The sequence below is a fragment of the Triturus cristatus genome, chromosome 8, assembly GCF_964204655.1.
Source record: "Triturus cristatus chromosome 8, aTriCri1.1, whole genome shotgun sequence".
Classification (NCBI taxonomy): domain Eukaryota; kingdom Metazoa; phylum Chordata; class Amphibia; order Caudata; family Salamandridae; genus Triturus; species Triturus cristatus.
The window spans coordinates 1,222,409,133-1,222,421,426 of NC_140591.1; the positions used below are offsets into that span (position 1 = coordinate 1,222,409,133).

The 12,294-nt window shown below is 42.6% G+C and overlaps 1 long non-coding RNA gene across 1 annotated transcript; it reads right to left on the reverse strand.

The window, feature by feature from the left end:
• Positions 1-8,209: 8,209 nt before the first annotated feature.
• On the reverse strand, positions 8,210-9,320 carry LOC146805625 (uncharacterized). The gene is made up of 2 exons (XR_014967483.1): positions 9,247-9,320; positions 8,210-8,367 (listed from the first exon to the last, which is right to left on the reverse strand). It is a non-coding gene; the product is annotated as an uncharacterized LOC146805625 (long non-coding RNA).
• Between the last annotated feature and the right edge of the window lie 2,974 nt (positions 9,321-12,294).

A 12,294-nucleotide genomic window follows, 5' to 3' on the forward strand; every position in this document is an offset into this window, starting at 1 on the left:
CTTTATATGCGACGTTTGGCCGAACTTATTGTGGGTCATGGCATTCTTACAGTATCCTATGCCAATGACACCCATTTGATCATCACGCTGGCTCAGGAAAACAACCAAAGAGCAAATGATTTCAAACACTGTCTAATAGATCTGGCCAGTTGGGTGAAGAATATCTGTCTGCGACTGAATGCGGCCAAAATTGAGATTCTGGTGGTAGGGAAACAACCGTCCATCTGGTCCAGATCGTGGTGGCTAAATTAGTCCGGTCCTTTGCCGAACCCGAAATTGAAAAACCTAGGAGTATGGTTCAACTCCACTCTATCTTTTGGAGATCAAATCTCAACTCTTGTAGGTATGTGTTTTGGCACCCTGAAAATGCTCCAGAAGATCCTGGGGCTTCTCCCGGACTCAGCGAAAAGAACTGCAGTCCAGGCTCTTGTGATAGCCCGGCTATATTACTAAAACGTTCTCTATCTGAGGGCCTCTAAAAGGTGCCTTCTGATGCTCCAGAGGATGCAAAAGGTGGCAGCTCCCTTGTTGCTGAATATACCTAGAAGTGCCCCAACGGAGTCAGCCTTGACCAAACTCCATTGGCTTCCCATTGATGAAAGGATTACATTCAAAGCCATGTGCTTCGCCCATAGGATTCTCCATAGGAAAGGCCCTGGCTATCTCCAGCTTCTGATTCAGCCTCATCTCCCTAACCGCTGTATGGGATCAGATGGAATAGGCTTTTCCAGCATCCCGAAATTTCGTAGAACGTGTTTTAGAAGCAGCTCCTTTAGATTCTTAGCAGCTAAAAAATTGAAGTTTGCTGCCTCATATCAGATTAGAGCCTTCAGAGGCTCTTTTTCGGAAGCACTTGAAAACTTGACTATTCGGGAAGGGCCACGCCTACTAACAACTAAGGGAAGCCTGCCGCCAGTTATGTTGATTGAAATCTAGTGCAGGGACACTCCAGAGTGGAGTAACTAGGCGCTTTACAAACTGCTAACATAACATAACCCTGTGATTTTTGTAAATCACTTTGTACATCGGATTGTTATTACTGTGATATGATGCAGCCCTTTGTCTTCCAAACTAATGCCAGGAAATATTAGTAGGCATACAGGTGCACAAAAGCATAACATAACATATCTAAAGTGAAAAGTATTTATAAAAATAATGTACTCTTATTTCTGGTGCACTGTGCAAACAGTAGAGCAGTAGTGGCTGCCACCGGACGGGTTGATGGGTCGGGGGGAATAAAAAATACATTTTTAAGAAGCACTAACATGGGGAACGGCCGGCTGCCGCCTCTCCTCTGTCCTCTTCATCTTCCTTCTTCCTGTCTCCAGTCCAGGTAGCAGGAAGCAGCAGGAAGCACCCGGGCTCCAGGCTCCCCTAAGTCACTCACAGTGCTGAAATGCAGTGTTGTGATTGGTCTGAGTGCTGTGGTTCGGTGCTCAGTCAGGGACTGGGAGGCTGTGCATGTTTCCCTCCAGGCTGTGTATTACGGTCTGGTGGGGATCATGCAAAGTGTGCATGACTGTTTAGCCGGCCCAAGACGGCCGACTAAACAGTCATGCCCATTTAGAGTGTGCCGCCACTCCTCCCTCCTGCTCTGCCCAGCCCCACCCCGCATGAAACAGGGCCCCTGACTGCCATAGGAAAAATAAAATGATAATAATGATGTTTTTATCATTTTAATTTTCCTTTTGAGGAGTGAGGCTATGCTCCTTTGCCTTAGTGAAGGAGCTGCCACTGCAGTAGAATACTCACTAGTTTGACAGACAAGAACCAAATTTTGTCTCAAATATTGTCCTTAGTTTGTCAAAATATTTAGGCTTTTTCAAAATTCATATCAATCGTTGTTTTGTGTTACTTTAAATATTATGGTAGAGCCATTTTGTTACCTACCAACACTTCAAGATTCTCCTAACCAAAGATCATGTCAATGGGGCATAGACACAAAGGCATTTGAAGGAGCAGTCCTGAAGTACACCATTGGGGACTCTTACATGCCTTTGTGAATTGGCCCCAAAACATCTGAAATGGGAATAAAATGGGCGATTCGGGGTGGATTCATAGACACATGTAAATGTAGGTAAAAGAGAACTCCTGCAGTACTACTTCCCGTACTCACAAATGCATTTGGGATTAGATCAAACATAATAAGACTTTGCTGATGTTTGCATGTAATATAATACGAAACGTGGATCACGTGAAAAACATATTTCAGTCTAAGACTTCAGGAACAGATGTCACATTTGCGTTTGAAGGAACAAGCTTGGTAAATTAGGACAATCACTTGTACTAACAGTTTTCCACGGTTTTAGATGGCTGGTTACACTTACTACAAACAATTTTGCATCTTTCTTTCAGAAAAATTGTGCCCTTACATGTTTACATCAGAGACTGGAAGATGTGCGTAGTTCCATTGCAGCTGTAAAGAAACAGTCCACAGTTACATTATAACAAGGAATTCAGCCACATCATCGTCTCCTGAGCAGATCAATTAATATTTGTATTTAGTTTATACACCTTGCAAAAAACTTTCTAAAAAGAAACTTCAATTACTATTTTTCTGTTTCCAAGCATATCTTATCTTTACAACCCAATAATTAAATTGGGTTTCGGGAAAGAGTCTTGCTTTTTTGTTAAAGCTGCTGCTGAAACTATAAATGGAAAAAATTCAATTCCGAAAGCAGACCTGTGCTCTGGAGACATGACACAGGGTAAAATAGGTTTCCATAAACGATCTATTTTTTTCAATCAACCACTGAACCCTGAGAGAAGCTTGTAGGATGGATTTAGCAATTTGACCCCTTAACTGCTGAAACTTTTCCATCCCCAGTGCAGAAGCCTTTCTTTAATAATAAAAATGTCAGTTAAAACGTAACATTTTACATTTTTTTTAAACTATGAAATTCACCATTTTTACTTGACTGAAGTAACTATACCTCGACCCTCAATTGTCATCAGTGATGTTATTAATGATTTCACAGAACATGCCATGAGTTTCCCAATATGAGTGCTCATAGGCACTGCATGAAGAGGGTGTGAGTTACACCTATTTCAGTTAAGTATAAATGGTGAATTTTCTTTACATTAAAACATTACGTTTTAACTGACATTTCACCTAACTATAATCATTTTAACCTTTGTTCAGTGAATTTAATGTAAATTAAGAGGTTATTACTATACCTAAATGTTGGACCTGGCCCTCTCTCTGCAGAGTAACACCCAAATATTTTCTATACCCCCTCACATATTTATGTATTTGATTTTGTTGGTGTTGGACTTGGCCCTTTTTGCAGGGTCATCCCTGAACTATTTGCCTTCCTCCTGTATTGTTTCTGACCTGTTTTTGTTGGTTTTAGGACTCTGGGCACTTTACTACTGTTGATCAGTGCTAAAGTGCATATGCTCCCTGTATAAAGTGCTGTGGTAATTGGTTGTCCATAATTGGTATGTTTGTCTTATTAATAAAGGCCCTAGTAAATTGAACTATGTGTGCCAGGAATGGTAATGCAAATGCTACTAGTGGGCCTGCAGCAGTAATTGTTCTACCCACATAAGTAGCCCTAAAAAGAGATCTCAGGCCTGCCACTGCAGTGCCTGCGCGCAGTTTGTTAACTGCCTTGTTGTGCACCCATTTGCCAGGCCTTACCCTTCCCTTTTTTTATGCACATCAGACACCCCTATAGTAGGCCCAAGGAACCCCCTGGCAGGGTGCAGTGTATGTGAAAGATAGGACATGTACTGAGGTGTGTACCATGTCCTGACAGTGAAATACTGCCAATTTCGTTTTTCACTGTTGCAAGGCCATCTTGCCCATAGGACAGAATGGGGAATGCTGTGCAAAATGTTTCCAGCATATCTTGCCATCGACATAAGATAAAGAGCTGGAGTTTAGTGTGCCTGAACTCAGAATTTAATAACACATCTTTTTGTGGAGATGGTTTTTAAATTGTGTGTTTAGAAACCACACTTTTAGAAGTGGCTGGTTTCTTATCCTTACCATCCTGCGTGCCTCTGCCTGGTTGTGTATTGACTGTCTGGGTTTGAATGTGACAGGGTCGGGGAGTTGTCCTGACACCAGGGAGGAGTAGGTGAGACAGCAACAGGCTGGCTGCATTGGGTGTGATGGGAGTGGCCGCCTGGATGTGAAGAGGGCTGTGCTGCTGTCACAAAAGGATGGCTCCACCTCCTGCGGAGCGTCTGAGGCCCAGACCCTCACTATCAAAGGAAGAGGGTGCGCACTGGCAGGAAGACACCCAGAACTGGTTTGGACCGGGCTCAGAGCCCCCTGAACACAAATACTTCAAAGGCATTTAGGGGTATAACTGTGAGACCTGAAACTCCTGAACTCAAGACTGAACTCAAGACTGAAAAAGGATTGAAACTACTTTGTGATCAAGAGGAACCTCTGCCAAAGAAGAACAGCTGAAGAGAAGGACTGCCCTTGCTGTGTGTTCTTGGGCTGGCCTGCAGTTTGCTGATTTGACTAAGGAGAGAACAAGGGACTTTGCTGTGTCCCCCTGCTTGAAAGGACTTTGCTGTGTGCTGTGTTCTGAAGTAACTTGTCTCCAAAGGCCTGAGGAGAGCTGGTCCCCTGTTGTGGAAACTCAGGAACATCAAAGTTTCCAAACGTATCCCAGCAACGCTTGGTGCGTGTGCTTTTGCACACCTGAGACTGCTGTGTGGTCTGTGGTGCTGTTTACGAGGTGCCCAGTGACCGCATGGTCCCTGCAGAGGGAAACATCGTCCACGCTGCTGCATTGTTGTTTGTGACCCGAACCGTCATCGTAACTGAGGCTGTGAGTAAGGATTGCCGCCGTCGGCCCGAGCCACAACGTGCTAAACAATTTCTTGAAGCTGAGGAAGCTGCAAGGTGAAAGGGATCATGATCGTTGTTCGCCAAGAGGAATCTGCCCAGGATCATCAACAAAGGAGAAGGCAGCGCCGTACCCCGTCCGGCTACAGCGTCGCCTAGCAACGGAGTTGCAACATCATCGGGACCGCCCAGCAGGACGTCCAATGAGCGGGGAGAGAAAGAGAGGGAGAGAGAGGCAGCGTACCCCCCAGGTAAGGCTTGGACTCTGGTCGGGAGCCGCAAGCGTGTGTGGCCTTGGGAGGCGTGCAGGAGGAGTACAGGAGTCCTCTGATCTCTCTCCCGCTGCACCTCGTTAGACGCGCGGAGTCCCCGAGCAGCCCGTACCTGTCCAGCAGTACCGGGGCCGCCCCTTTAAGTTTATGACCATTGTCTCTGTTGTTGGAGCCTAGTGGTGCCCGAGCTGACCGCGCAGATTGGCTTATAGCATTATTCCTTGCATTACAAACTGCCTTATTCTTGCAATAAGAACTGCATTATTCTTGCATTAAGAACTGCATTATTCTTGCATTAAGAACCGCATTATTCTTGCATTAAGAACCGCATTATTCTTGCATTACAAACTGAATTATTCCTGCGTTACAAACTGCATTAGTACTTGCATTAGGGATTGTCTTATTTCTACATTACGCACTGCATAGCATTGCATTAGGACTGCATTAGATCATCGTGAACTGCTCATTAATACCGCAAGAACCTGCAAGTGATTGTTGGCCTAATAACCAGCAAAGTTCAATATTACGAATACACATATGTTGGATTTCTATCATTTGGTCTCATCGTATTTCTTTTGATAAAGATACCGCTGTTTTTTTATAAAATCAGTGTGGTGTCCATTTGTGGTGTTATCACTGTGTTACTGAGAGTGTGGTTGTAAATACTTTACACATTGTCTTGGAGATAAGCCTGGCTGCTCGTGCCAAGCTACCTGAGGGTGAGCAGGGGTTATCTAAGAGTGTGTCCCTCCTTTCCCTGACTAGAAGCAAGGGTCCCTATATGGACTAAGGTACCTACCTCAGCCAACTAGAGACCCCCAGTTCTAACAGTTGGCTTTAGGACTCTGCTAGCCCGTGCTAAAATAAGTGTGCTCTCTGCCTAAACATGGGCATATTGGCCTACACCTGATTGGCATATTTAATTTACTTGCACATCCCTAGTATATGGTAATACATGTACTCAGGGCATGTTAAGTAAATTCTACTAGTGGGCCTGCAGCACCCATTATTCGACCAGCTCAAGAAGGCATTTAAAATACATGTCTCAGTCCTGCCACTGCAGCATGTAGTACAGTTTAAACTGCCACATCGACCTGGCAAAATAAACCATTTTCCAGGCCTAAACCATTCTTTTTAATACTTATAAATAAATCCTTAGGTATGCCCTAACAACTCCGCGGACAGGGTGCATGGTATTCAAAAGTAGGACATGTGTACTTTAATTTTACATGTCCTGGCAGTGAAAAAACACTGACCTCGTTTTCCACTGTGTTAGGGCCTATCTCACTCATTGACTAACACTGGGTCACCTTATTACATTCAATAGGTGCTAACTATAGATTGGGAGCAGATAGAGATATGCTACTTAGACTCAAATTAATTGTAATTTAAATTCTCCTTTTTGTGGCAAAGTCGCATTTTAAGTCACAATTCTGAAAATGCCACTTTTATAAAATTAAGTGAACGTGACAGAGCCTTACATTTGCGCTCTTGTTACTGATGCACAGCTAGTGACGGGAACAACTCCCTCCAATATGTAAATTCATCCTGGTATTTCATAGTACTCTTTTATAAACATAGTCATTTATCGTCGTTTACCGATAATTTCATCCTGTTATTCACCACAACGGAGACAGTCAGGTTCAATCTGCATATTTATTTAATTAACCTTTCCAATACTTGCTGTATGCCATTCTAGGCTTCGTACAACAGTACGTTCAAATTCACCTCCATTTAAAACGAGCACACTTGAAATGTCCCAATGCATTTCGAGCCCTGGGGGCTCTTCGTCAGGGGATTCTGAAAACATGAAAAGATGAACAGTTTTAACTCTTTCGGATAATGATAACACCCGTGACAAATCTAACTATGATGTACATAAAATCCCACTTTGCTTAAACACTCTCCCATTGTCGTGATTACTGTGATATACACATTCTATTTGCAAGCTATCACCTAATAAATCAGAACCTAATACACCCCTTAACACACGCGCCTAATAAATCAAAACATTATGCGCCCCTTAACACACATGATTCTTTGAACCCATTCACCACCATCCTCTCCTCTCCTCTCCTCTATTGCCTTTCTGCCTGAATGTAATCACCTCCACTCCTGTATTTTCTTACAAACAAGTTTGTTGCATTTTACTCCTCCCTCAATGCCCGTCCCCTCGCATGAAAACCCTCACTACTTTCATATAGTCCTCCGCTGCAATCTCACTTACTTCAATTTCTCGCTTTGAAAAACTCTGTCCTTGTGCTTCCTCGTACTTTCTCTGAATGAGTCCTAATGCTCTGCATACCCTTTAACCTAAATACCTACCAGACGTGCTAATTGGCTACCCACGTGACGCGATTACTCTTGCTAAACACCCAATAGTCTCAAGATCACAAACAGAAACTCTGCCTCATAAACTGTAATTCCCACAATGCATTTGCCCTCCCCCGTTTTTAACTCACAACTGAAATAAGTGCCTAAATTAATCACTGACGATTTCGGGATCTTTATCAATATCTAAGATGTTTAGTGTTACCACTCAATCATTGGTAACCAGATACTAAACTATGTCAATGATCAAACATGCTTGTGTAAAATAATACGTGAAAAAACAAAACGAGTAAAACAGCAATAAAAAACGCTCTCATCCATCCATAGAGTCAATGTCAACTAATCCAAATGAAAATGTCCAGAAGGTTGTTCAAATGCTCTTTAGATACACTGTCTCCGCGGTGATAAACGAAATCTTGTTATGTTCTCCAAATTTACGTGTAAATGATTCTTCACTGATGGGGTGCAAACCTCCTTTGGGCGATGAATTCTGAGTAGAAGATTAGGTGATGAGGATGCACTCCTTCCCTTAAAAGTACACCAACTTACAAACTTGACTGAACGTGCGTGCGACCAGTAAAGACGGATCGCCCATGAACCGCTGATACTATTAAGTGAACGTGACAGAGCCTTACATTTGCGCTCTTGTTACTGATGCACAGCTAGTGACGGGAACAACTCCCTCCAATATGTAAATTCATCCTGGTATTCCATAGTACTCTTTTATAAACATAGTCATTTATCGTCGTTTACCGATAATTTCATCCTGTTATTCACCACAACGGAGACAGTCAGGTTCAATCTGCATATTTATTTAATTAACCTTTCCAATACTTGCTGTATGCCATTCTAGGCTTCGTACAACAGTACGTTCAAATTGACCTCCATTTAAAACGAGCACACTTGAAATGTCCCAATGCATTTCGAGCCCTGGGGGCTCTTCGTCAGGGGATTCTGAAAACATGAAAAGATGAACAGTTTTAACTCTTTCGGATAATGATAACACCCGTGACAAATCTAACTATGATGTACATAAAATCCCACTTTGCTTAAACACTCTCCCATTGTCGTGATTACTGTGATATACACATTCTATTTGCAAGCTATCACCTAATAAATCAGAACCTAATACACCCCTTAACACACGCGCCTAATAAATCAAAACATTATGCGCCCCTTAACACACATGCTTCTTTGAACCCATTCCCCACCATCCTCTCCTCTCCTCTATTGCCTTTCTGCCTGAATGTAATCACCTCCACTCCTGTATTTTCTTACAAACGAGGAGGTCTGGGCTGAATTTGTGGCAAGGAGAGGACTGCAACAAAATCCAGAGAAACGCAGTGAGCTGAGCGGATGATACCAGATAGTGAATGACCACTGAGATTCTGGGTCTCGCTTAGGCACAGCCCAGCTGCACCTGCAACGGGACTGAATGAAAGTCTTGGGGAAACAATTTTCCTTTACTTGAAAGAGGGAAGGGAGGGCTGCTTAACACATGAAAGGCTAGATCAGGACATAGATATAACCCCTGAACTGCTAAGGCTTTTTCACCCTAGTGTGGAGCCTACGCCTCCTTATCTGCTTATCCACATAAGGTATCCACGCCAAAACGATGTACTTTTTTTCCAACATCAAAGGATTCTAAAGGTACCGGGGTTTGTTGATTCTCCTGAGGGGACCGAGAAAACAGCCAAGATATTCCTAGATTTTGTTTTTTAAATAGAAATAGGAAAAGAGCTAAATCAAAAAAAAAAAAAACATTTTTAGCACAGTTTTGGTATTTTTCCTAGAGGTAGCCCATTTTTCCTCATTATTGTTCCTTCAACTTACTTCCAGTTTGCGGTTCAAACAGGTGTGAAATCCATTAACGTAGATCCCTCAAGGTTTCCAGAATTAACTAACTGTTTAAATAAACAAACATTGAAAATGAGCAGGACAAAATGACCATTTGTGACATTTTCATCTTTAACTTCTTGTTACAATAGCCGATTTGCAAAAACAATATACCATTACGTCTGTTACACACTTCAGGTTTCAGGGATATAAAGGGTTTGTAGGTTGTCCAAGAACCCGAGGTACAACAACTGAGCTGCACCTTACAATGGTTTTTCATTATGTACTAAGTATAGAGCAATTCATATGGTAAATTATAAAGAATGAAAAATGGGTATGAAGAAGACCTATATATTTATAAAATGAACACCAGACACTGAGCTTAGGAATAGTGGCTATTTGTACATCTCTGAATGTATGGGTACTCATAATAGCATGTGATTCAGAGACCATTTTCAAAATGTCGTCTTTCTTACACACTGGCTTACATTTGGAAGGTATAAATGCAGAAAAATCAAAATGGTAATACATATTCTACTACTCTGTTTTTACACATATCACCCAATACAAATGGTACCTCACTTGAGTGGATAGGCCTAATGTCTACAACAGGAAAGTGCCCAAAATGCATCATGGGTTCACCACATTTTTCCACTAAATACTCACCCTTTTTTTGCAAACCGAGTAGCTGTAGATTTTGGACCGTAGCTTGGCTGGCCCGAGGGAAACCTACCACACCTGTACAAATTTTAAAACTAGATACCAGTGGGAATCCAGTGTGAGGGGACTTGCTTGGATCTCACCATGTTATCTTACCCAGAAGACCTTGCAAACAACTACCTTTGACTAAATGCATGCATTTTCTTCACATTTCTGTGAGGAAAATCACTGGAATCAGTGGGGAGCCACACATTTCCTACTTCCCAGCATTTCCCCAAGTCTCCTGATAAAGCTAAGTCTCACTTGTGTGGGTAGGCCTAGTGCCCACAAAAGAGAAGGGCCCAAAACGCAACATGGGCACATTACATTTTTACACTGAAAACTGACCCTTTTTTTGCAATGGGGGTCGATGTGGATTTTGGGCTCTAGTATACCAGTACATTTTTTTAAAAACAGACGCTGGGGAAATAGATGGTGGGGTGACCTGCATGGCTCTCATTAATTATTCTTACTGAGAAGCCCCTGTAAATCCCAAAAATTGACTAAAAACGCACATTTTCCTCACATTTCTGTTAGGGAAACTTCTAGAATCAGTGGGGCGTCACAAACGTCCTATCACCCATCATTCCCCCAAGTCTACTGATAAAATGACTCCCCTTTTTTGAGGGTATGCCTAATGCCTGTGACAGGGAAAGGCCCAAAAGACAACATAGACACCGCATTTTCCACAGGAAACTGATCCCTTTTTTGCAATATAGGCAGTTGTGGATTTTGGACCTCAGCTATGCGGGCAACAAGGGAAACCTAGAAAACTTGGATTTTTTTAAATCTATACACCCGGGGTCATTGAGGGTGGGGTAACTTGTATGGCTGTCATCAGGTTTTCTTACCCAAGAGCCAGGCACAAGTAGAGTAGTGCTGGGTGGTATTAATTTTCTAGGTCCCTGTGGATTCCAGAAGTTTACATCACAGAAATGTAAAACATGTATGAGTTTAGGTTTGCAGGGCATTGAAAATGTGTGGGATCCGTGCGAAGTACACCACCCTAGACTTCCCTGGGTGTCTAGTTTTCAGAATATTGATCGTCCTTACCAAGGGTCCTATTAAACCCTCCCCAGCAATGGCAGATGGCCATCAGATGAACCGGAGAGGGAGTGGGGGCGTCTGCCCCCACTACTTCTAAGGATGAAGAATAGATATTGAACAGATTCAATTTTGACTTTTGCCAGGAAGGGGAAGAAGGAGCAAGATGTGACACATTTGATTTTCCCCTAATACAACTCCTTGCTTGTTCTCTAAATACATTTTGGTTTGCATCAGGGAGCTCCTTCTGCACTAATGCAATTCCTAATAACTGACTGCACTGGGGAGCTCTGGCTTGCTTGCAGACTGAGCTCCAAGACTCAGAAAGTGTAGCCTCTGGAGTACTAGTAAAACATTGTAGTTGACAGGAGTGAGAATCTGTGACCTCACAGATGGGATATAACAGAGAGGAGGGCTCGACTAATGACCTCAGCATGAAGGAGATAATTAACAAGAATATTTGCTGGGGAACACACTGGAGAGACTTGCCCATGCCTGGAAAGGGGAAAGAGGGTGCAGCTCATCACAGCAAGACCAAAAATATAATGAAAGAAAGGATTACAACATTGGCTCTCTCCTCTTTGGCTTGGAAAAAAAAGCTACAAGGAGATTAATCATGAATACTAACGCAGAACTTATGGATGCAAAGCCATTGCCAAGAATATAGGCAATCTAACAAAAAATGTCACACTACTGCGAAAATATCAGGACAACGAGAACACACAACTTAACTGGAGCACAGGCTCTCTGCACTACAGGAAACCAATAATGACCACATGAAAGTGGTGTGCCACTTGGAATTAACAACTAAGTGCACAGAGGACAGGCTTATGGACCTAGAACATAGGAAAAGAAGGGAGTTGTGGAAGGCTCACAGACACAACCCATGGAACTCCAAATTCATAATGCATATCGCATATTCTGAAGGTCTGGAAGTAGACAAAGTGAGTCTCAGTGTCCTCCACCTGAGTCGCCCCCCTGAATGTTTATGGTCAAATTGCAGAAATACTAGAGTAAAACAATAATCATAACAGCACGTAAGGAGATAACATACAATGGTAACAGAATATCCTACTATCCAAAATTAGATGTGAAAACACACAAAAGACGTATGCTCTCTCCTTCAAACAAGATTGATTGGTTTATACGTAATTGGCACATTTAATTAACTAGTACCTCCCTAGTAAATGGTACTACACTACCTAGCACTTTACAACATGTCTCAGGCCTGCAACTGAAGCAGTTAGTGCAGGCAAAATAAAACATTTGTCAGGCCAAAACCTTCCGTTTTAATACATAAAG